This window comes from Neofelis nebulosa, chromosome 14, assembly GCF_028018385.1.
Source record: "Neofelis nebulosa isolate mNeoNeb1 chromosome 14, mNeoNeb1.pri, whole genome shotgun sequence".
Classification (NCBI taxonomy): domain Eukaryota; kingdom Metazoa; phylum Chordata; class Mammalia; order Carnivora; family Felidae; genus Neofelis; species Neofelis nebulosa.
Window position 1 is genome coordinate 5169142 of NC_080795.1, and position 24567 is coordinate 5193708.

Genomic DNA, 24567 nt, shown 5'->3' on the forward strand with positions numbered 1-24567 from the left:
TATGGTGACTTCCCATCTTCCCTGGGAAATATTCCAAATTAGATATCAAAGCCAGCTGTTTTACTCCAGATGTTTTTGGAGATCGCCAACGTACACTTAGTCTGAGAGTTAAGCTGCACACAGGGATTTAAAAAACATAAAATAGCTCTTTTATGATGCATTTAAATTAATTTCTTTTAGCATTTAGGATAAAAGTAAGAACAGATGGTGAAGACTTAAAGTGAGAGCCATTAAAATAATCTTCACTGGAAAGTGAGTTTTTTCCATAACGGGAATTCGCCCACCATAGAGTTTAGGCAAAGTTTTAAAATGACCCCCATAATACGAGAATCTGTATCACTGCAATTATATTCTATATACTGAACATCCGTAAAAGAAATAATTCAGGGTTTCCAGAGTACGTTGGAATACTAAAAATGGTGGGATGTCAACAAGAGAGTAGCAGAAAAAAAAATACTGTTACCATTGCAGATTATCTTCTTTAAAATTTTACTCCAATTTTATAACTGTTCAAAGTTTTAGATCTCCAGGAAACAGTCATCATGTATACATAATCTGTAGATGGCTTATGTTCATAAGTAGAACAGTATTATATATTTTTAATAATGTTGTTTACGACTTCGAGGTTTGGAAGTCTATAGTTGCTTTCTTTACACAGCATTTTAACAGAAGAATGCAACCAATCTGCATAGTTTCCATTGATAAAGTGATTTCTACCTCCAAAGACACTGTAACAATTTCTTAGAAATCCACACACAAAGAATCTTTGTATGTGTTGTGTGTGTACATCTCAGCGCACATCTGTACATTTGCTATATATTTACTATGTTTATTCCTATAATCACACACACACACACACACACACACACACACACACACACAGTCTTGCTAAATGATATAGCCCTGCAGCTGTGGAACTCCAAACGCTGAGTCAGTCATTTTTGGCTAACAGATTCCGACAATAGCTATAATCTTATTGATAACTCCCACGGAGGAAATGATTGTTAGTGATGGTAATGGAGCCAGAGTTTGATGAAAGGGGTTGGTGTCGGCCCAGTAATAATAGCTGAGGCATAAAGTTTAAACCTCTTTATTGCGTAGCTGACCCCAATTACATCTCAAGACAGATAACACCCTTTACTCAAACACCTGGTACCAAATGTGGCCACTTCAAACTTCTCCCTCATGGGAGCCTATAATCGTGGCGAATTTCTTTCTTTCGTTTTTTTCTAACAATGGACGTTAATTGCTAACCTTGTATCTCATATGCTGGACCTTGCTGAAGTCGAGCAAATTATTGTTTTAATGCTTTAGTTTATTAGGCATGATTTTTAAAAGCACTGCCCTTAACTAATGCTTTGTAAAAAAAAAAAAAAAAAAAAAAAAATTAAATGATGCCACAAGCCAAGGTGGAGATTATGCACATAATGAATAGTTCATGCAAAATGCAGGGTACTCTCCAATGACACGTGAATATTCTCGTTACATCAAAATAAAGTCATGACTGTGTTTATTTCAGAAATGAGAAAATCACTCAAAACATGAGGAATTGCTACTTGGCACTGAGACAGAGCATCTGAATACTACAAGGTGACTTGGCACTAAAGTGTAGAAAAACATTTGGAATTCACGATCCTGGAAGGAAAGACCTCAAGTCTCAAGTTTTATTTTATGTAAATAACAAAGATCTGGGATCGAGCTCTGGAGTCAGGCTGGCGGAGGTTGGACTCAGCGAGGTTACTTGGGGCATGTTACTCAGCTTTCCCCCACCTCGGTTTTCTCATCTAGAAACACCTGTTTCAAAAAAAGTAATAAGTGTAAGGAAATTAGCACTATATCTGGCCTATAGGAACATTCAATTTGTAGTTCTGTTGTTAGGATTATGGGAGAAGAAATGGCTTCAGTGATGGCTATGCAATTCTTTTGTTTTTTAAGTGTATTTATTTATTTTGAGAGAGAAAGAGAGCAAGAACAGGGGAGGGGGAGAGAGAGAGGAAGAGAGAGAGAATCCCAAGCAGGCTCCACACCGTCAGGTCAGAGCCTGACACAGGGACAGACCCACAAAGCATGAGATTATGACCTGAGCTGAAACTCAAGAGCCGGATGCTTAGCAGACTGAGCCGCCCAGGCGCCCCAGCTATGCAATTCTTTCACTGAAGAAAGCACATTATTCACCTTTAATAAAGTGCTGGGACAAACTTTGAAAGATCTGCTATATTTATGTTTGATGCTTCCTTGTTTACTTACTAATTATTTATCAATCAGAAATCTTCTTTATACCAGACCACAGACTAAGCACGTATTTCTGTCCTCAATGCTTATAACCTAAATCCTTTTTTTAAGACAAGAAACTCAGGGCTATGAACTGAATGTCCGTGTCTCCCCCAAATTCATATGTTGAAGCCCAGCGTATGTGACTACATTTGGAGCTGGAGCCTTTGAAAAGTAACTAGTATTAGTCATCCCGCAGGATTGGCTGAAGGCTCTTCTAAAAAGAGAAGACCAGAGCCCTCTCTTTCTCTGCCTTGTGATGGTACAACAGGAAGCTGGCCAAGGTGACAGGCCTGCCCCTTCAAGCTGTGGGAGTGACCCTGCCATTCCAGTGGATCTAGAAGGCAAGGTGTTAAGGTCTCATGGGATTCGCCTTCCTAAGTTTTCAACTGGCTTGGGACCCATCAAGCTTTTCTTCCTTCCGGTTTCTCCCTTTTAGAATAGGAATGTCTTCCCTCCTTCTGTCGCACCATTGCATTTTGGAAGCACATGACATAGTTCAGAGCTGGAGAGGAATTTTGCCACAGGATGAATCATACCCAGAGTCTCTTCCATATCTGATTTAGATGCTATTTAGATGAGACTCTGGAATTCAGAGCTGATCCTGGAACAAGTTAGGACTCTTGGCATTGTTGGGGTGGAATGAACTTATTTTGCATGTGAGAAAGACATGAATTCTTGGGGGCCAAAGGCAGAATGCTAGGAACTAAATTTCTGTGTCCCTCCCAAAATTCAAATGTTGAAAACTTAATCTTCTATGTGATGGTATTTGGAGTGGACCCTTCGGGAAATAATTAGGATTATGTTATGTCATAATGGGATTAACACCCTTATAAAAAGAGAGACAGGAAACCTCTCTCTCTCTCTCCCTCTCTCTCCCTCCCTCCCCACTCTTCTCTTTCCTTCCCTCCTTTTCTCCCTCCCTCTTCTCTCCCTTCACAAACCAAGGGAAGACCGTAAGAAGAGACGATAAGAATGTGCTGCCTGGAGAAACCCCGCCCCCAGACACTGAACCTGCCCGTACCTTGACCATGGACTTCTTAGCTTCCAATGCTGTGGAAAATAAAGGTTTGTTGCTTAAGCCACCCGGTCAATGTGTTTTGTTACAGCAGCCCAGCTGACGAAGGCACTCGGATCACAGCACTGTGAATTCCAGCTCACGAAGATGGCAGCTGGGGGTGTCATGGGGCTGGGCATACAGGGGAAGAGTGACTTCGGGAGTGGGGGCATTCAAAGGCATCTGGGCTGCCACCTGGATACTGAGCAGGAGCCAGTCATGGGGATATCTGGGGAAGGCCCTGCAGCCAAGGGGAGAGCCAGGGAAACCTGCAGCAGAGACATGCTGGTGTGTTTGTCACCAGGGGGAAGGCCAGCGGGCTCTGAGAGCAATGGCCGAGCGTAGAGCGATGAGACACAGGCCGGGCAGGGTCGGGTCATGGAGGACTTCGCAGGTTGGTTAAAGGCTTTGGATTTTATGCTGCTGGTATTAGAAGACATCGGGGAGGTTGGGGCAGGGCAATGTGAGGGATACAGAGGTTCATAGGACCCAGTTTACTTTTTCAAAAGATCACTGACAGCCGTGGGCAGAATGGACTCTAGGGAGTTTAAGCAAAGCGGGGGCGGGACCAGGGAGGTCGCTGTTGAGTGTGGTGGCTGTCACAGATTCCCAAGTGGGGGGGGGGGGCAGGGGTGCCCCTCACCAACAATCAATTTGCCCACACTAGCTGGCTGCCCTACTGGGTGTGAGCTCAATTCTGAGGCTCAGCCCTACAAGGCTACCACGGCCTGCCCCACCCTGCAGATGCGAATTGCACGTCCCACTGTCACCTGGACCTCTCACCGGCAGGCCAGAGATCGGGGCTTCCCCCGACCCCTTCCTTGGGGTTTGGTAAATTTTGGTAAACTGCTAGAGAGGCTCACAGAACTTGGGGAAACAGTTTGCTCATTAGATTGCCAGTTTATTACAAAAGGATATAACTCAGCAACGGCCAGATGGGAGAGATGCACAGGGTATGGGAAGGGGCACAGACCTTCCGTGCCCTCCCCAGGGGCACCGCCCACCCAGCACCGCCACGTGGTCACCACCCCTGAAGCTCTCCACACGCCACCCTTTTGGGGTTTTGTGGCGACTTCATTCCATAGGCATGACCGACTAAGTCCTTGATCGGCAGCGGATTCATCCTCCAGCCCCCTCCCCACAGGTCAGGGGGAGGGACTGAAAGTCCCCACCCTCTAACCCCTCTTGGGTTCGCCTGGCAACCAGCTCCCCTCCCCAAGTTAGGGGATTTCCAAACTCACCTCATTAACGTCAACGCAGTTGTGGTCAAAGGCAGCTTATTACTAGTTTAATAAGAAGACCCCCATGTCGTCTTTATGGCTCGGAAACATTTTCAGGAAAGAAGCCTGAGGGAACAAATATCATAACACAAGATGCTCCCGTTGCTGTCACTGCTGTCTTCACTCAGGAGATTCCAAGTGTTTGGGGAGATCTTTGCCAGGAAGGGGGACCAAGACCAAATACATATTTCTTACTATAAATCATCACAGCCAGTGGTCCTCAAAGCAAGCCCCCTTCAGCCCGGCCGGGAACCTGTTGGTAGAAATGCAACCTTTCAGGCCCCACCCTAGACCTCCTGAGTCTGAAATCATTGAGTACAGAAATTTATGGCTTACCAAGCCTTACAGGTGATCCTCACGCAGGTTAAGTATGAGGGCCTCTGGTCAAGGGCCGAGGCTGGGTGCACATTGGAATCACCTTAGGTAGCCTCTTAAAATAACCAGTGCTGGAACTCAACTTCAGGAGAGAGAGGGAGAGAGAGAGAGAGAGAGAGAGGGAGGGAGGGAGAGACAGAGAGAGAAGGAAAGAAAGAAAGAAAGAAAAAGAGAAAAAGACAGGGGGGAGGGAGAGGAAGAAGGAGGGCAGGGGAAGAGAGGGGAGGGAAGGAAAGGAAAAGAAAGTAGGGAGAGGGAAGGAGGAAGAGAAAAGAAAGAAAGAAAGAAAGAAAGAAAGAAAGAAAGAAAGAAAGAAAGAAAGAAAGAAAAAGAGAAAAAGACAGGGGGGAGGGAGAGGAAGAAGGAGGGCAGGGGAAGAGAGGGGAGGGAAGGAAAGGAAAAGAAAGTAGGGAGAGGGAAGGAGGAAGAGAAAAGAAAGAAAGAAAGAAAGAAAGAAAGAAAGAAAGAAAGAAAGAAAGAAAAAGACAGGGGGGAGGGAGAGGAAGAAGGAGGGCAGGGGAAGAGAGGGGAGGGAAGGAAAGGAAAAGAAAGTAGGGAGAGGGAAGGAGGAAGAGAAAAGAAAGAAAGAAAGAAAGAAAGAAAGAAAGAAAGAAAGAAAGAAAGAAAGAAAGAAAAAGAGAAAAAGACAGGGGGGAGGGAGAGGAAGAAGGAGGGCAGGGGAAGAGAGGGGAGGGAAGGAAAGGAAAAGAAAGTAGGGAGAGGGAAGGAGGAAGAGAAAAGAAAGAAAGAAAGAAAGAAAGAAAGAAAGAAAGAAAGAAAGAAAAAGAGAAAAAGACAGGGGGGAGGGAGAGGAAGAAGGAGGGCAGGGGAAGAGAGGGGAGGGAAGGAAAGGAAAAGAAAGTAGGGAGAGGGAAGGAGGAAGAGAAAAGAAAGAAAGAAAGAAAGAAAGAAAGAAAGAAAGAAAGAAAGAAAGAAAGAAAAAGAGAAAAAGACAGGGGGGAGGGAGAGGAAGAAGGAGGGCAGGGGAAGAGAGGGGAGGGAAGGAAAGGAAAAGAAAGTAGGGAGAGGGAAGGAGGAAGAGAAAAGAAAGAAAGAAAGAAAGAAAGAAAGAAAGAAAGAAAGAAAGAAAGAAAGAAAAAGAGAAAAAGACAGGGGGGAGGGAGAGGAAGAAGGAGGGCAGGGGAAGAGAGGGGAGGGAAGGAAAGGAAAAGAAAGTAGGGAGAGGGAAGGAGGAAGAGAAAAGAAAGAAAGAAAGAAAGAAAGAAAGAAAGAAAGAAAGAAAGAAAGAAAAAGAAAGGGAAAAAGAAAGGAAAGGAAAAGGAAAAAGGAAAGGGGGCACCTGGGTGGCTTAGTCGGTTAAGCATCCAGCTTCGGCTCAGGTCATGATCTCACGGTTCATGGGTGTCAGCCCCGCATCGGGCTCTGTGCTGACAGCTCAGATCCTGGAGCCTGATTCGGATTCTGTGTCTCCCTCTCTCTCTGCCCCTCCCCTGCTCATGCTCTCTCTCTCTCTGTCTCTCAACAATAAATAAACATTAAAAAAAAAAAAAAGGAGGGGGGAAGGGAAGAGGAAAGGAAAGGAAAGGAAAGGAAAGGAAAGGAAAGGAAAGGAAAGGAAAGGAAAGGAAAGGAAAGGAAAGGAAAAAGATTCTGGGGAGCATTGCTGATAGATTAGACGTGTGCAGAAGAGGGACGGAAGTACATGTCCAACGCTTAGAAAAATGAAAGGTTCTAGCAGAAGAGCTAAGAAACGCTAAGATCATGGAGTGCTCAGGAGTTTCCTAACACCATGTAAGAATGTCACACTCTGGGCTAACATGTCACAGATAGTCACCTCCCCAAACGTCAGCTCTACCAGGGGCCATCCCAGCTTTTCCTCCTCCTGCCAACAACTCAAACCTCAGTTCCTCAGCATGGCATTGAAGATTACCCTTACATGAGCCCCCACCTGCCAAGTCAGTCTTGTGGTTAGGATTCTTGGTTCGATCTCAGAACACAGCTTATTAATTTATGTATTAGCCTCTGAACACATCAGGAGCAATCCCTGTTTCTTTGCCTGTCATACAGAAATTTTGTGCCTCGCAAGACTTTATTTGGATATGAGAAGCAAGATAGCTATCAAGATTTATTTTTCTCCCAGTATCTAGACAGTCGTTGAACAAACAATCTCTTCTTCAAGAATTTCAAATGCTCTTTTAAACATATGCTTCATTCTCCCTTTGAACCTATTTCTGTCTATTTCTGTGTATCTGTTAACTCCTCTGGCATAACCTATAAAACGTTTCGGTTGCGGTAGCTCCCGAGCCCCATGATCCTGTGACACTGTCCTTTACGGAGGGTCTCTATATCAAGAAACATTCTCCATATCAAGATTAACTAGAAAGCCCCTTGCAATCTCATTTATTCCAACTACAGCAAGGGTTGTTTGGGGAATCCTTCCTTTTCTGCAGGCAAAAACTGGATTTTCTCCTTCCCTGTACTTCTTCCCCAGAGTACCCACACGCCATGAGGATGCAGGGCCTAACTGCCACAGAAAGCTTAGAAAGCTATTCATAGAGGTGCTAAATTAAAAGACGCGTTTCCAAGGCATGAAAACACAGTCCTCTTAACACAAAGTTAGACAGGGGCTGCCTGGGATGAAAGTCGACCTCGGCAGGAAGTAAAGGAAGCAAAGTGACCTGCGGAGGGGGGTGGGCTGGGAAGGTGGCTCCCAGCCAGGGAGGCCTTTTATCCTGTCATGTTGGAGCACTGCTTCGTCTGCAGCGGCTCCCAGACATGCGCTCTCGCTCTCTCTCCCTCTCTGTCTCTCTATCCCTCCCTCGGAAACCCTGGGTAGAAATGCCGTCTTCCACTTTGGTGTCATATGCGAATCACACGCTCCCACGCCCTGCCATTTCTGCTGCCGGAGGAGCCAGGTTCAAGGACTCGGGCATCCTCAACAGGAAGATCAACTTGAAATCTGGCAAAATACACCTGTCCGTTTCTCTTCCAGGTTAAACCAGGTTAAACGCGTGGCTCTAACTCTGAGCTGCCTATGCAGGTAATTCGCACGTGCGGGAGGAAGAGTCCATTTTACCACCTGAACCAGGGCAACAGAAATGAAAATGCTGTTTCCTCTAATGGCCAAAACAGTCCCTGGGTGGGATATCGGGCACAGGAAAACACACACTGGGGTCTCTGTTATTCGCAGGAAATCTGAAAATACAAGAGAATGTCCAGCTCCCATTAATTCCAGAGGGTCAAGTGACCTACGTGTAGAACCACTGATACCTGAACAGCTCCGCATGGTGGGCCCAGCACTTGTGACCACTGAGCACCTGAGATGTGGCTCAACCAGATCCAGAGGTGCTGTAAATGTGAAATACCCACTGGATTTCAAAGGTATGGTATGAATGAAAAACACAAGGCAGCGTTTTCTAAATAATTTTTATACTGATTACATGTTGAAATAATATTTTGGGTATATTGAGCTAAAGAAAATATACAGTTTTTATTTTGTCCACTCTTTTTTTTTTTTTTTTTTTAATTTATTTTTGGGACAGAGAGAGACAGAGCATGAACGGGGTAGGGGCAGAGAGAGAGGGAGACACAGAATCGGAAACAGGCTCCAGGCTCCGAGCCATCAGCCCAGAGCCTGACGCGGGGCTCGAACTCACGGACCGCGAGATCGTGACCTGGCTGAAGTCGGACGCTTAACCGACTGCGCCACCCAGGTGCCCCCACTCTTTTTTTATTAGGGTGGTTACGAGAAAATTTTTAATTACATATGTAGCTTGTATTTGTGGTTCAGATTATATTTTTATTGGATAACACTCCTCTATACGGCTATCTAACCAAACTGACCAGAGAGCCTGGTCAGTATGGTTATCTAACAAGATACGTGGAGTTGGGTACTTCTGAGTCCTCCCTCCATCTCGATCTACATAGTGTGTCTGATGGAATTAGCTGTCCATCTTCTTTTAATTCAAGTAATAAACATTTCTTTTAATTCAAGTAATAAATCAACTTGCTCCAAACAGTTGAAGCTCAGGGTTGAGAAAATGCTCCCTGCTATTTCAGAAAACAGGACTGTTCATTTCCATGAAAACCAAAACCAAAACCAAACAGACAGACAAAACCTGGTCTCACCAGGGTTACCCCAGATTATCTAGCTTCATATTTGCATTAAGTTTGTCCTCAGAGACTATAGACCAACTCTATGACCAGTAGATAGATTTCTGATTGTGGCTTTATTTGGGCTCTCGAGGCAGGGAATTGGGTGCAAACAGCAGCTCTAATGTGTCATTTGTGTGACCTTGGATGAGGTGCTCAACTTTTCTAATCCTCAGCTTCTACATCTGCAAAATAAGGAAAATAGTAAGGCTCGTCCACAGTACTGTTACAATGATTAAGATAGTCCTGTTAAGCACTCCAAAACTATTATTCAAAACCTCAACGACTCTTATTCCTTCATTGTTATCATTATTACCTTGCCTATGTCTAAGCATCTTACACCTGTGATGACTATTGATTTTAAAAGATCAGAAAATTGTACCTGAGTTTTAAACAACGTTCAGGTGCGCCTGGGTGGCTCAGTCGGTTAAGCCTCAGACATGATTTTGGCTCAGGTCGTGATCTCACTGTTCTTGAGATAGAGCCCCAGCCCTGGGCTCTGCACGGATGGCCTGGAGCCTGCTTGGAATTCTGTCTCTCCCTCTCTCTCTGCCCCTCTCCCTGCTAGTTCTCTCCCCCCACCTCTCTCTCCCAAAAATAAATAAACTTTTTAAAAAATGCTCAGGTTCACAGAGACAGAAGGTGGGCAACAAGGATCGGTAATTCCCGTGTCTTTCTTTGTGCCCAATAATACATCCTGTGTAGAAACTCCAAAACAGACTTCAAAGTGGAGTACTGAAATAAAAGCAACTTAATATATTCTTTCCCCACCTTTTTTCCATTTCCATTTAGATGGTAAGACAAAAATCATTCGACAGGCAGTTTAATTTATTTCAAATCTATCATTCTGTATTTGTTTCCTATTTCTGCTGCAACTAATCATTATAAATTTTGTGGCTTGGGGCACCTGGGTGGGCTCAGTCAGTTAAGCATCCAACTTCGGCTCAGGTCATGATCTCACAGTTCATGGGTTCGAGCCCCACATCGGGCTCTGTGCTACCAGCTCAGAGCAGCCTGGAGCCTGCTTCTGATTCTGTGTCTTCCTCTCTCTCTGCCCCTCCCCTGCTCACACTGTCTCTCAAAAATGAATAAATGTAAAAATAAAATAAAATAAAATAAAATAAAATAAAATAAAATAAAATAAATTTAGTGGCTTAAAACGGTGCAGTTTTATCTTCTTACAGTCAGGGCAGTCAGAACCCCAAATTCCATTTCACTGGCCTAAAGTCAAGGTGTTGGTGGGGCTGCTTCCTTGTAGGGGCTCTGAGGGGAGAATTGGTCTCCTCGCCTCTCAGCTTCTAGCGGCCGCCATAATCCTGCATGGGGTCCCCTCCTCCCTCTCCAAAGGGCATCACTCCAGTCTCTGTTTCCATCCTCCTATCTCCTGCTCTGACCCTAACCCTCTGGCCTCCCTCTTATAACAAGAACCCACGTGAATACATCAGACCCACCTAGATAATCCAGAATGATCTCTCCATCCTAAGATCCTTAACGTACTCACGCCTGCGAAGTCTCTTCTGCTATTTTTACTAACACATAAATTAATTAATTAATTAATTAACTAACTAACTAACTAAGACTGTACTCGAGACCGGACATATTTGGGAGGCCATTATTCAGCCTGCCACAAATTCCAAAACAGAACTTCTTAGAATATATACATCCTTGTTATGATTATTGACAGAAGGCACCAAAATTAACCTGAGTGCTGCCCTTAACCAGTAAATGTTATAATACAAAATAAAAAGACACAGCAAGCTCAGCTCCGGTCAAGCCTCTCCCCACCCCCTGCCTGTCCTCACCTGCCCTGGCCTCTCCCTGTCTCCCCACCACCAGCCCTTCGCCACGGACACCTGCTTTCTACAACAGTTCTCTCCATTCATTTAGATATTCATGCCTGTGCTGTCTTGACTCCTACCAGCCCCGTTCTTTCATCCTTTAAATCCCTGTAAAACGTCGCTCGGATCTTCTCTATGACATTCACCATATCCTACCTTTCGTTTATTTGAGTGCATTGTTAGAGGAATACGTACAACTTCTGGTTCTTCTTTTAATTCTTCAGAGTGCTTAACCTGGACATTTGCATGTAGCGTGTACCCAGCAAACACTTGTTTAATTCTTCCCTACTTCACCGCCCTAACATGCCAAGTGGGTTGATGGGGTACAAAGCATACAGCTTCCTCTTCCGGCCATGATTGAGTAAAGGGATCAGATGTGCCCTTCTGCCTTCAGCAGCCCGAAAGCCACACTCAGAACACCCAAAATAACAATATCCAGAGTGTGTACCAGGTATGCAGAGGTACGAACATTGAGAGAAGGGACACAAACAGGAGGCACTTTACAAGCCACAGGGCAGGACCCGAGAGTTTGGCTTCGTTGAGAAGACACAGGCCTCAGGCTGCAGGGTGATGCGAGTGGAATTCGTAAGGCAGCAGCTCAGAAGCAAGGGAGATGTGCAGAGAACTCATCCTATTTTCAGGCTTAGATGAACTCCCCTTACATCCTCCGCCGAGTACTGGTTTGTGCATGCATGCGAGGAAACTACCTGAGACAAGGGAACAAACCACCAAAAAGCAGGAGGCAGGAATAGTTTGTGTTCCCACCAGCCAGAGTGCAAAGCAGTTTTCAATCTGCATAAAGTTCTCAGAAGAGCATTGCCTTAGTAACAGGACTAAATGAACACTAAACAAGAGGCCGTCATAGACTCTTTCCAAAGCTTAAAAGCAAGTCTTTTCTAACAAGTGAAGAATCCAACTTATCACAAGTAACTGCATTCCAGAAGAAAGTCCAATACCATCTTTAAAAATACAACAAGGGGCACTGGGTGGCTTAGTCGGTTAAGTGTCTGACTTCAGCTCAGGTCATGATCTTGCAGTTCATGGGTTCAAGCCCCACATCAGGCTCTGTGCTGACCACTCAGAGCCTGGAGCCTGCTTCGGATTCTGTGTCTCCCTCTCCCTCTGCTCCTCCCCCACCTCACACTCTGTCTCTGTCTCTGTCTCTCTCAAAAACTAAATAAAAATTTAAAAATTTAAAAATACAATAAAATGTGGGACTCAGCATCATTCAAAATGGTCAATAATGACCAATGTCCAATCAAAATTCACCAGGCATACCCAGAGCTAACCTCATACTTTACAGTGAAAAGCTAAAAACTTTTCCTTTAAGATCATGAATAAGAAAAGAATGCCCACTCTCACCATTTCTATTCAACATAGTACTGGGAGTCCTAACCAGAAGAATTAGTCAAGGAAAAAAAAATAAAATGCATCTCAACCACAAAGGAAGAAGTAAAATTGTCTCTCTTTGCTGATCTTGTATATAGAAAATCCTAAAGATTCCACCAAAAACCTGTTAGAGCTAATAAACAAGTTCCATAAAGCAGCAGGATACAAAGTAAGTATATAAAAGTCTATTGCATTTCAATGTGCTAACAGGGAACTGTCTGAAAAGGAAATTAAAAAAACAATCTCATTTAAAATATTACGAAAAAGACTAAAATACATAGGAATAAATTTAATCAAGAGGGTGAAAGAGCTATACACTGTAAAACTATAAAACACTGATGAAAGATATTGAAGAAATAAATGGAAAGATACCAATATCCATGGATTGGAAGAATTAACATTATTAAAAGGTTCGCACTATTCAAAGTGATGAAGGTTCACTGCAATCCCTATCAAAATTGTGACGGCATTTTCCACAGAAATAGAAAAAAAAAAAACCCCAAAGTTTGAATGGAATCATAAAAGACCCTAATTAGCTAAAGCAATCTGGAACAGGAGAACAAAGTTATCACACTTCCTGATTTCAAACTATGTTACAAAGCTATAGTAATCAAAACAGTATGGCATTAGCATAAAAAAGGACACGCTAACCAATGGAACAAAATAGAGAGCCCAGAAATAAGCCTCTTTAGTTATGGTTAACTAGCATCCTACAATGTTTACCTTCAGTAAATGGTACTGGGAACATTGGATAATCATAGAAGAATAAAACTTGGCCTTTATCTTATACCATATACAAAAATCAACTCAGAATGGATTAAATGTAAGACTTGAAACCATAGAACTCTTAGGAGAAAACATAGGAGAGAGGAAGATGGCAGCATAGGAGGACACTGGGCTCAACGTGCCCTGCTGATCACTTAGATTCCACTTACACCTGCCTAAATAACCCAGAAAACTGCCAGAAGACTAGCAGAACGGATTCTCCGGAGCCAAGTGTAGACGAGAGGCCCACGGAAGAGGGGCCCCTCCCGAAGCGGATCTCTGAAGGAAAAGCGAGCTGAGCCTACCCTCCCGCCCCCGTGCACCTTGCCGATCCACCCCAGCTAATACACCAGATCCCCAGCACCACAAGCCTGGCAGTGTGCAAGTAGCCCAGACGGGCCACGCCACCCCACAGTGAATCCCGCCCCTAGGAGAGGGGAAGAGAAGGCACACACCAGTCTGACTGTGGCCCCAGTGGTGGGCTGGGGGCAGACATCAGGTCTGACTGCAGCCCCGCCCACCAACGCAAGTTGTTCAAGACAGCACAGGGGAAGTGCCCCGCAGTCCCGCACCTCTCCAGGGACTATCCAAAATGACGAAAAGGAAGAATTCCCCTCCGAAGAATCTCCAGGAAATAACGACAGCTAAAGGACTGATCAAAAAGGATTTAAACAATATAACAGAAAGTGAATATAGAATAATAGTCATAAAATTAATCACTGAGCTTGAAAACAGTATAGAGGACAGCAGAGAATCTATTGCTACAGAGACCAAGGGACTAAGGAACAGTCAGGAGGAGCTAAAAAATGCTATAAACGAGCTGCAAAATAAAATGGAAACAACCACGGCTCAGATTGAAGAGGCAAAGGAGAGAATAGGTGAACTAGAAGATAAAATTATGGGAAAAGAGGAAGCTGAGAAAAAGAGATTAAAAAATCCAGGAGTATGAGGGGAAAATTAGAGAACTAAGTGATGCACTAAAGAGAAATAATCTATGCATAATTGGTATTCCAGAGGAGGAAGAGAGGGGGAAAGGTGCTGAAGGTGTACTTGAAGAAATCATAGCTGAGAACTTCCCTGATCTGGGGAAGGAAAAAGGCACTGAAATCCAAGAGGCACAGAGAACTCCCTTCAGACGTAACTTGAATCAATCTTCTGCACGACATGTCATAGTGAAACTGGCAAATTACAAGGATAAAGAAAAAATTCTGAAAGCAGCTAGGGATAAAAGTGCTCTAACATATAAAGGGAGACCAGTAAGACTCATGACAGATCTCTCTACTGAAACTTGGCAGGCCAGAAAGGAATGGCAGGAAATCTTCAATGTGATGAACAGAAAAAATATGCAGCTGAGAATCCTCTATCCAGCAAATCTGTCATTTAGAACAAGGAGAGATAAAGGTCTTCCCAAACAAACAAAAACTCAAGGAATTCGTCACCACTAAACCAGCCCTACAAGAGATCCTAAGGGGGATCCTGTGAGACAAAAGCACCAGAGACATCGCTACAAGCATGAAACCTACAGACATCACAATGACTCTAAACCCATATCTTTCTATAATAACACTGAACGTAAATGGACTAAATGCGCCAACCAAAAGACATAGGGTATCAGAATGGATTAAAAAACAAGACCCATCTATTTGCTGTCTACAAGAGACTCATTTTAGATCTGAGGACATCTTTAGATTGAGAGTGAGGGGATGGAGAACTATTTATCATGCTACTGGAAGCCAAAAGAAAGCTGGAGTAGCCATACTTATATCAGACAAACTAGACTTTAAATTAAAGGCTGTAACAAGAGATGAAGAAGGGCATTATATAATGATTACAGGGTCTATCCATCAGGAAGAGCTAACGATTATAAATGTCTATGTGCCAAATACAGGAGCCCCCAAATATATAAAACAATTACAACCATAAGCAACCTTATTGGTAAGAATGTGGTAATTGCAGGGGACTATAACACTCCACTTACAGAAATGGATAGATCATCTAGACACACGGTCAATAAAGAAACAAGGGCCCTAAATGATACATTGGATCAGATGGACTTGACAGATATATTTAGAACTCTGCATCCCAAAGCAACAGAATATACTTTCTTCTCGAGTGCACATGGAACACTCTCCAAGATAGATCACATACTGGGTCACAAAACAGCCCTTCATAAGTATACAAGAATTGAGATCATACCATGCATACTTTCAGACCACAATGCTATGAAGCTTGAAATCAACCACAAGAAAAAGTCTGGAAAACCTCCAAAAGCATGGAGGTTAAAGAACACCCTACTAAAGAATGAGTGGGTCAACCAGGCAATTAGAGAAGAAATTAAAAAATATATGGAAACAAACAAAAATGAAAATACAACAATCCAAATGCTTTGGGATGCAGTGAAGGCAGTCCTGAGAGGAAAATACATTGCAGTCCAGGCTTATCTCAAGAAACAAGAAAAATTCCAAATACAAAATCTAACAGCACACCTAAAGGAAATAGAAGCAGAACAGCAAAGACACCCCAAACCCAGCAGAAGAGAAATAATAAAGATCAGAGCATAAACAAACAATATAGAATCTAAAAAAACTGTAGAGCAGATCAATGAAACCAAGAGTTGGTTTTTTGAAAAAATAAACAAAATTGATAAACCTCTAGCCAGGCTTCTCAAAAAGAAAAGGGAGATGACCCAAATAGATAAATTCATGAATGAAAATGGAATTATTACAACCAATCCCTCAGACATACAAGCAATTATCAGGGAATACTATGAAAAATTATATGCCAACAAACTGGAAAACCTGGAAGAAATGGACAATTTCCTAAACACCCACACGCTTCCAAAACTTAATCAGGAGGAAATAGAAAGCTTGAACAGACCCATAACCAGCGAAGAAATTGAATCAGTCATCAAAAATCTCCCAACAAATAAGAGTCCAGGACCAGATGGCTTCCCAGGGGAGTTCTACCAGACGTTTAAAGCAGAGATAATACCTATCTTTCTCAAGCTATTCCAAGAAATAGAAAGGGAAGGAAAACTTCCAGACTCATTCTATGAAGCCAGAATTACTTTGATTCCTAAACCAGACAGAGACCCAGTAAAAAAAGAGAACTACAGGCCAATATCCCTGATGAATATGGATGCAAAAATTCTCAATAAGATACTAGCAAATCGAATTCAACAGCATAAAAAAAAATTATTCACCATGATCAAGTGGGATTCATTCCTAGAATGCAGGGCTGGTTCAACATTCGCAAATCAATCAATGTGATACATCACATTAGTTAAAGAAAAGATAAGAACCATATGATCCTGTCAATCGATGCAGAAAAGGCATTTGACAAAATTCAGCAACCTTTCTTAATAAAAACCCTCGAGAAAGTCGGGATAGAAGGAACATACTTAAAGATCATAAAAGCCATTTATGAAAAGCCCACAGCTAACATCATCCTCAATGAGGAAAAACTGAGAGCTTTTTCCCTGAGATCAGGAACACGACAGGGATGTCTACTCTCACCGCTGTTGTTTAACATAGTGTTGGAAGTTCTAGCATCAGCAATCAGACAACAAAAGGAAATCAAAGGCATCCAAATTGGCAAAGATGAAGTCAAGCTTTCACTTTTTGCAGATGACATGATATTATACATGGAAAATCCGATAGACTCCACCAAAAGTCTGCTAGAACTGATACATGAATTTAGCAAAGTTGCAGAGCACAAAATCAATGTACAGAAATCAGTTGCATTCTTATACACTAATAAGGAAGCAACAGAAAGACAAATAAAGAAACTGATCCCATTCACAATTGCACCAAGAAGCATAAAATACCTGGGGATAAATCTAACCAAAGATGTAAAAGATCTGTATGCTGAAAACTATAGAAAGCTTATGAAGGAAATTGAAGAAGATATAAAGAAATGGAAAAACATTCCGTGCTCATGGATTGGAAGAATAAATGTCAAAATGTCAATACTACCCAAAGCTACCTACACATTCAATGAAATCCCAATCAAAATTGCACCAGCATTCTTCTCGAAGCTAGAACAAGCAATCCTAAAGTTCATGTGGAACCACAAAAGGCCCCGAATAGCCAAAGTAATTTTGAAAAGGAAGACCAAAGCAGGAGGCATCACAATCCCAGACTTTAGCCTCTACTACAAAGCTGTAATCATCAAGACAGCATGGTATTGGCACAAAAACAGACACATAGACCAATGGAATAGAATAGAAACCCCAGAACTAGACCCACAAACGTATGGCCAACTCATCTTTGACAAAGCAGGAAAGAACATCCAATGGAAAAAAGACAGTCTCTTTAACAAATGGTGGCTGGGAAAACTGGACAGCAACATGCAGAAGATTGAAACTAGACCACTTTCTTACACCATTCACAAAAATAAACTCAAAATGGATAAAGGACCTGAATGTGAGACAGGAAACCATCAAAACCCTAGAGGAGAAAGCAGGAAAAGACTTCTCTGACCTCAGTCGCAGCAATTTCTCACTTGACACATCCCCAAAGGCAAGGGAATTAAAAGCAAAAATGAACTACTGGGACCTTATGAAGATAAAAATCTTCTGCATAGCAAAGGAAACAACCAACAAAACTAAAAGGCAACCAACGGAATGGGAAAAGATATTTGCAAATGACATATCGGACAAAGGGCTAGTATCCAAAATCTATAAAGAGCTCACCAAACTCCACACCTGAAAAACAAATAACCCAGTGAAGAAATGGGCAGAAAACATGAATAGACACTTCTCTAAAGAAGACATCCGGATGGCCAACAGGCACACGAAAAGATGCTCAACGTCGCTCCTCATCAGGGAAATACAAATCAAAACCACACTCAGATATCACCTCACGCCAGTCAGAGTGGCCAAAATGAAAAAATCAGGAGACTATAGATGCTGGAGAGGATGTGGAGAAACGGGAACCCTCTTGCACTGTTGGTGGGAGTGCAAATTGGTGTAGCCGCTCTGGAAAGCAGTGTGGAGGTTCCTCAGAAAATTAAAAATAGACCTACCCTATGACCCAGCAATAGCACTGCTAGGAATTTACCCAAGGGATACAGGAGTGCTGATGCATAGGGGCACTTGTACCCCAATGTTTATAGCAGCACTCTCAACAATAGCCAAATTATGAAAAGAGCCTAAATGTCCATCAACTGATGAATGGATAAAGAAATTGTGCTTTATATACACAATGGAGTACTACGTGGTAATGAGAAAGAATGAAATCTGGCCCTTTGTAGCAACGTGGATGGAACTGGAGAGTGTGATGCTAAGTGAAATAAGCCATACAGAGAAAGATACCATATGTTTTCACTCTTATGTGGATCCTAAGAAACTTAACAGAAACCCATGGGGGAGGGGAAGGAAAAAAAAAAAGAGGTTAGAGTGGGAGAGAGCCAAAGCATAAGAGACTCTTAAAACTGAGAACAAACTGAGAGTTGATGGGGGGTGGGAGGGAGGGGAGGGTGGGGGATGAATATTGAGGAGGGCATGTTTTGGGATGAGCACTGGGTATTGTATGGAAACCAATTTGACAATAAATTTCATATATTGAAAAAAAAAGGAAAAAAATAAAAATAAAAACAAACTAATTTTAAAAAAAGGAGAAAACATAGGAGAGACACTCCTTAAAATTGGTCTTGTCAATGATTTTTTGGATTTAACCCCAAAAGTACTGGCAACAAAAGAAGCAAAAACAAGCAAGGGAGAATATATCAAACTAAAATATTTCTGTACAGCAGAGGAAACAATCAACAAAGTGAATAGACAACAAAAAGAATAGGGGGAAATAATGGAAATCATGTATCTGGTAAGCGGTTAATATCCAAAATATGTAAAGAACTCATACAACCCCATAGCAGTAAAACAAATAACCTAATAAAAATATGGGCAAAGGGCCTGAGTACACATTTTCCCAAAGAAGACATATAAATGGCCAACTGATACATGAAAAGGTGCTTAGCATCACTAACCTTCAGGGAAATGCAAATCAAAACTACAATGATATCACCTCACACCAGTTAGAAGGGCCAATACCAAAAACTAAACAGAGGTGCGTCTGTGTGTTTCAGTCAGTTAAGCATCCAACTCTTGATTTCGGCTCAGGTCGTAATCTCACAGTTTCATGGGTTTTGTGCTGACAGCAGAGACCCTACTTGGGATCCTCTCTCTCCCTCTTTCTCTGCCCCTCTCCCCCCCATGCTTTGTCTCTCTCAGAATAAATAATCTTAAAAAAAATATAAAAAAGTAACAAGAGCAGGTGAATATGTGGAGAAAAGGGAACCCTGGTACCCTGTTGGTGGGAATATTAATCGGTGCAGCCATTATGGAAAACATTATGAAGTTTCCTCAAAAAATTAAAAATGGAGCTATCACATGATCCAATAATTCTGCTTATTATTTATCCAAATGAAATGAAAGCACTATCTCAAAGAGCTCTCTGCACTCCATGTTCATTGCAGCATTATTCACAGAAGTCAAGATCTAGAAACAACCCAAGTGTCCATCAACCGATGAATGGGGGACAGAAAATCTGATCTGGATGGATGGATGGGTAAATAGATAGATACATAGATAGATACATAGATACACAGATACATAGACAGACCATTTATGACAACAGGGATGAAACTGAGGGACAGTATGCTAAGTGAAATCAGCCAGACACAGGAAGACAAATGCTTCATGATCTTTCTTTACACAGAATCTAAAAAAGTTGGACCCATGGTAACAGAGAATATAATGATGGTTACCAGAGGTTAGGGGGTAGGGGAAATGGAGAGATGTTAGTCAAAAGGCACATTAAGTTATATAGGTAGATATATAGTTATAAGATGAAAAGGTTCAGAAGACCTAATACAGCATGGTGACTATAGTTAATTGTATACTGTATCCTAGGAAGTCTCTAAGAGACTAAATCTCAAATGTTCTTACCACAGAGGAGGAAAAAAGGCAACCAGGGGAGGTGATGGCTATGTTAATTAGCTTGATTGTGATAATCATTGTGGAAATTAGTAATGGGAAAAACTCACTAAAATGGAGTCAGGAGTTTTTGGCAGGGAGAGCTCTCACTCTCTACCATTTGTAGTCAATTGCAAATCCAACAGGAAGAGAGGGACTTGACCTTACACAGACTTGACCTTTCACATGGATACCACTCCACTACCTCATCCAGAGAAGGAGACACTTTCCTCATCCCCAGCACAACTGTTCAGCCAATGAGAAGCCACCATACTTTGAACCCCCAGTTTATTCCAATGGACTTTAGCTCATAACAGCCTTCTGTGAGAAATAAGCCCACCGACCCAATCAAAGGAGGGATGCGCAGACCCGGAGCACAGTGAAGTGAGGCTTTAATCAACGTTCTTGCAAGAGGGGTGTCTGGTGGGCAGACGCATGGGGCAGTTACAGCAGACAATTTATCTGCTAGTGTGCAAGTCCCTCCCCTGGTTTCTCATAGCCTGAGCACTACAGAGGTAAGTCCCTCTCCTGGTTCCTCATTGGCTAAGCACTACAGAGGTAAATCCCTCCCCTGATTCCTCATTAGCTGAGCACTTCAGAGGTTACAGCCTTACCCAGATGTCACTTATGCCCATGTAAGGCAAAAAGTAATCTGATTGGAGCAAATGTACATTTTCTGGGGGTGGTGCAGAGACTTTCAGCCCCTCCTTTGTTCATTGGCACATGCTTATTGCAGAACCCATGAAAGTAAGCCCACGAAACAGAGAGGGGAAGAAGAACCAGCAAGTGAAGTGTCCAAGTGTTTGGGACTCCATTATGGAGGGGGAGGGGAGTCATACATATTTCTAATAGGTTGTAAACCTACTGTTAACTAGACAGCACCGCTTTTATTTGGTATTTCTGAAAATGATTCATCTCCCTTATGTCTCACACCAACTTACCCCCTTTCTCCTAAAAAACAACAACAACAACAAAATGGCTTACTTCTCTTTTGTTCCTGGACTTGCCTGTGCTTTTGCCCCAGCTTGTTTGTCCCAGTTTGCAATTCTCTTTTATTCCCAAATCCATCTTTTGCTGCTAAAATAACTGGCAGTTTTACTTTTAAGGTTAACGTAATTTTACAGTCTAGATGGATGTCAAAATATCACGTTGAATGCCTTACATATACACAATCATACTTCAGTAAAGCTGGAAAAAAAAATAGCAGACATAAAAGAAGGAAATATGATCCATCACTAGAAGATGAAATAAGAGTCAGAAATATCAGAGATGATGAGATTAGCAGATAAGAATATAAAATAACTATTGTAAGTGTTACTTATATTCAAGAATCTATAGGGAAACATGAACATAATTTAGTGAGAGACAGAAAACATGAAAAAGATCCATATACAACTTGTGGAGCTAAAAAATACATCTGAAATTTTAACAAATGCACTGGATGGATATAAAGGATACTATTATGATAATTTTTCAGTGTATCATTCTAACCATTAAATGTAAGTCATTGGATCATCTTCATTTATACACACAAAAGCTTTTCAGTGGCTCAACAAAGGGAAAAAACCCAAATTGTTACTGATATTTTTAAGCTGGAAAGTCCTGGCCATCGCTGTGCCATGAAACCTAGATGTGCTCCAATTTCGTGAACATTGATGCTATGGATTATTGAGGCTCGCTTGACTGTGCATGTCAGAATCCACGAGTTTAATTAAAGTTATGATGCGAACAAAGAGTGTCCATTAGACAAGAAGAATTTGGTCTTGGCAAGTGATATTTGCATCAATTTGCTTAATTAGATCAGTACTTTTAAAACAATTTGTAAAGCATAGGATTAAAGGCCTGAATTTCAAAGGATTTAGCAGAAGCCACAATCATGGTTTCAAACAAATCATCTGCAAGAAATTGTAGGCTGAAAATAGCAATTAGCAGCCCACAGAAAAAATTTTAATGGAGACCATTTCTATCAATTGAATAACCATGTATAATATGGCTTGGCACGAATCACTGATAACTTAACCTTCACCAAATTTTTCAGAGTGGAAGCAAATGGCCCCTCTTGTTTATTTCAGACTAGATTTCAAACAAAAATTAATCCCAGGTGCAAAAATATTCTGGGTCGTTTTGGCTTTGGGGGAAAGCAACAAAGGAGGCAGGGTTGGCAAAGCTCAGTCCTCACGCCTTACCTCTTATACGTCACATTCGGTCCTAACCTTACCTATCCATCCTCGCATTTTAAGAAAAGTGAATACAGTACCTTTATACATGGAATCAGTCAGTACCACTGGATGATTATAATTCAAAAGTTATAACTCAAAAGGCCATTGAAATAGGTTTTTTACTTATTCCCAAACAAATAGCTTAATCAGTAACTTGGCTCATTCCTCTTCCTGAAAGAGAAAATATTTGAGGGAAAAATAATCACATGTAGAAGGTAACCAATTATTATATGGCATGACCCTACCTATATGGAGAACCTAAAAACACAAACAGACCCAAAGGAAAAGAGATCTTATTTGTGGTTATGGGCATGCTGAGTAGGAAGCATTTGGAAGTCAAAACTTCCGATAAGAAGATAAGTACTGGGGATGTAACGTACAAGACGATGACTATAGTTAACACTGCTGTATGATATATTTGGAAATTGCTAAGAGAGTGGATTTTAAAAGCTCTTATCATATGAAAAAAAATTGGGGTTAACTATACGAGGTGATAGATGTTAACTAAACTCACTGAGGTGATCATTTTGCACGATGTGTAGGTCAAATCGTTATGCTGAACACCTTAAACTTATACAGGCTGCATGTCAACTATTTCTTAAAACTGAAAAAAAAAAAAAAAAAAAGCTAAGAGGTCAGTGGCTGGAGTGAAGTCAGGGGGTGAGGAGAATAGGAGAAAGGAGTTAGAGAACAATGGAAGACAAGACATAGGCCTGAAAGGCTTGAGCGAAGAAATGTGGGCATCTGCCTTCACTTTATCAGAGTTACTCCAGCTGCTGTATGTAGAACCCACCTGAGGACAAAGACAGAACAGGAGGAGCCAGTAGGAGGCTACAGTCGTAAGTCAGGCAGAGGTCCAAGTGCCTTGGGCCAGCTGGTGACAGCGGGGGCTTCAAGGATGCAGAAACGGGAGAGGGGAGTGCAGTGAAGAAAGACACCCACTGGCTGGACCTGAGGAACCTGAAGAATGAAATTGCCACTTACTGATAAAGGAAGACCAAGTGAACAGAAAGTTTTAGAAGGAAAGCTGTTTTGGACATGCTGATGTATCTATTGTCATTGTCATCTTTGGATATAAACGTCAAGTCAGATGTCGGCTAAATGAATCTAGAGTTTGGGGAAAGATCCAGGTTGTAACTACAAATTTAGGAGCCAAGGATACAGACATGATACTTTAAGCCATGAGATGAGAGGAAATTCCCCGAAGAGTTCAGGTCGATGAAAAGGAGTGATCAACTATATTAAGTTTCTCTGATTAGAAAGATGAAAGGTCCAGAATTGACCATTGCAATTATGTGGATGGTGGTCTTTGTGAGGTGCTGTGTAGCCATCAGGAGACAGAAATCTTTTTTTTTTTTAAGTTTATTTATTTATCAGAGAGAGAGAGAGAGAGAGAGAGAGAGAGAGAGAGAGAGAGAGAATCCTAAGCAGGCTCCACATCAGCAGTGCTGAGCCAGACGTGGAGCTTGAACTCACCAACCATGAAATTGTGACCTTACCAGAGTCAGACGCTTAATCGACAGAGCCACCCACGTGCCCCAGGAGGCAGAAATCTAGTGCTAGGGTCAGGGTTAGTTCAGCCTACCCAGTCACCATGTACAAGGACGGAGTTGTGAGGGATAAGGCTAGAAGGTGAGTAGGGTCTGTGTCTGGGAAGGTTTGAAGCAGGGCAGTGACATGCCCATGGTTTCGTTTTAGAACAATGTCCTGTTGACAATGTGGAACAAGCGGTGGCAAACGTGTGTGTGCCGATAACAGGACATTCTTAAAGTGTGTCAATATGTTCGGGTTACATTGGGGAAACTCACTTAAGGGTCCTGGTTTTACTGACTGACCGATATTGACCCACAGAGGTAGGGACATCTCCACGCCCCTACTCAGCAGGAAGAAGCTACAAAGATGAGACCTTCCACCTTCAACAACCTTAAAGATTTAAGGGTCCAAATTGTTCAGCGGGGACATAAGGCAAGCTGGGGGTCACACACAAGCTAGCACCCCTCGCCTCCTCCCCAAGGTGAGATATGTACGTGCCTCGGGAGCTCCTGGCTGTTCAAGAACAAAGGAAAGGACAGAAAACAGACGGCTAATCTGTCAAGAGTCTCCACCAGTTTACAAATATCTTAGTACAAGTACAAAAAAAGGGGGGTGAGGGGGCAATCTTATCAATAGCCTAAAGTCCAGGGACTCCCCACTGTCTTAATGCTTTGCCAGAGGGAAAAACAACCTTAGCTTGACAACAGCTAGGCCTCCAGTAAGTGGTGAGTCTTTAGTCTATGGAAAATCCCTT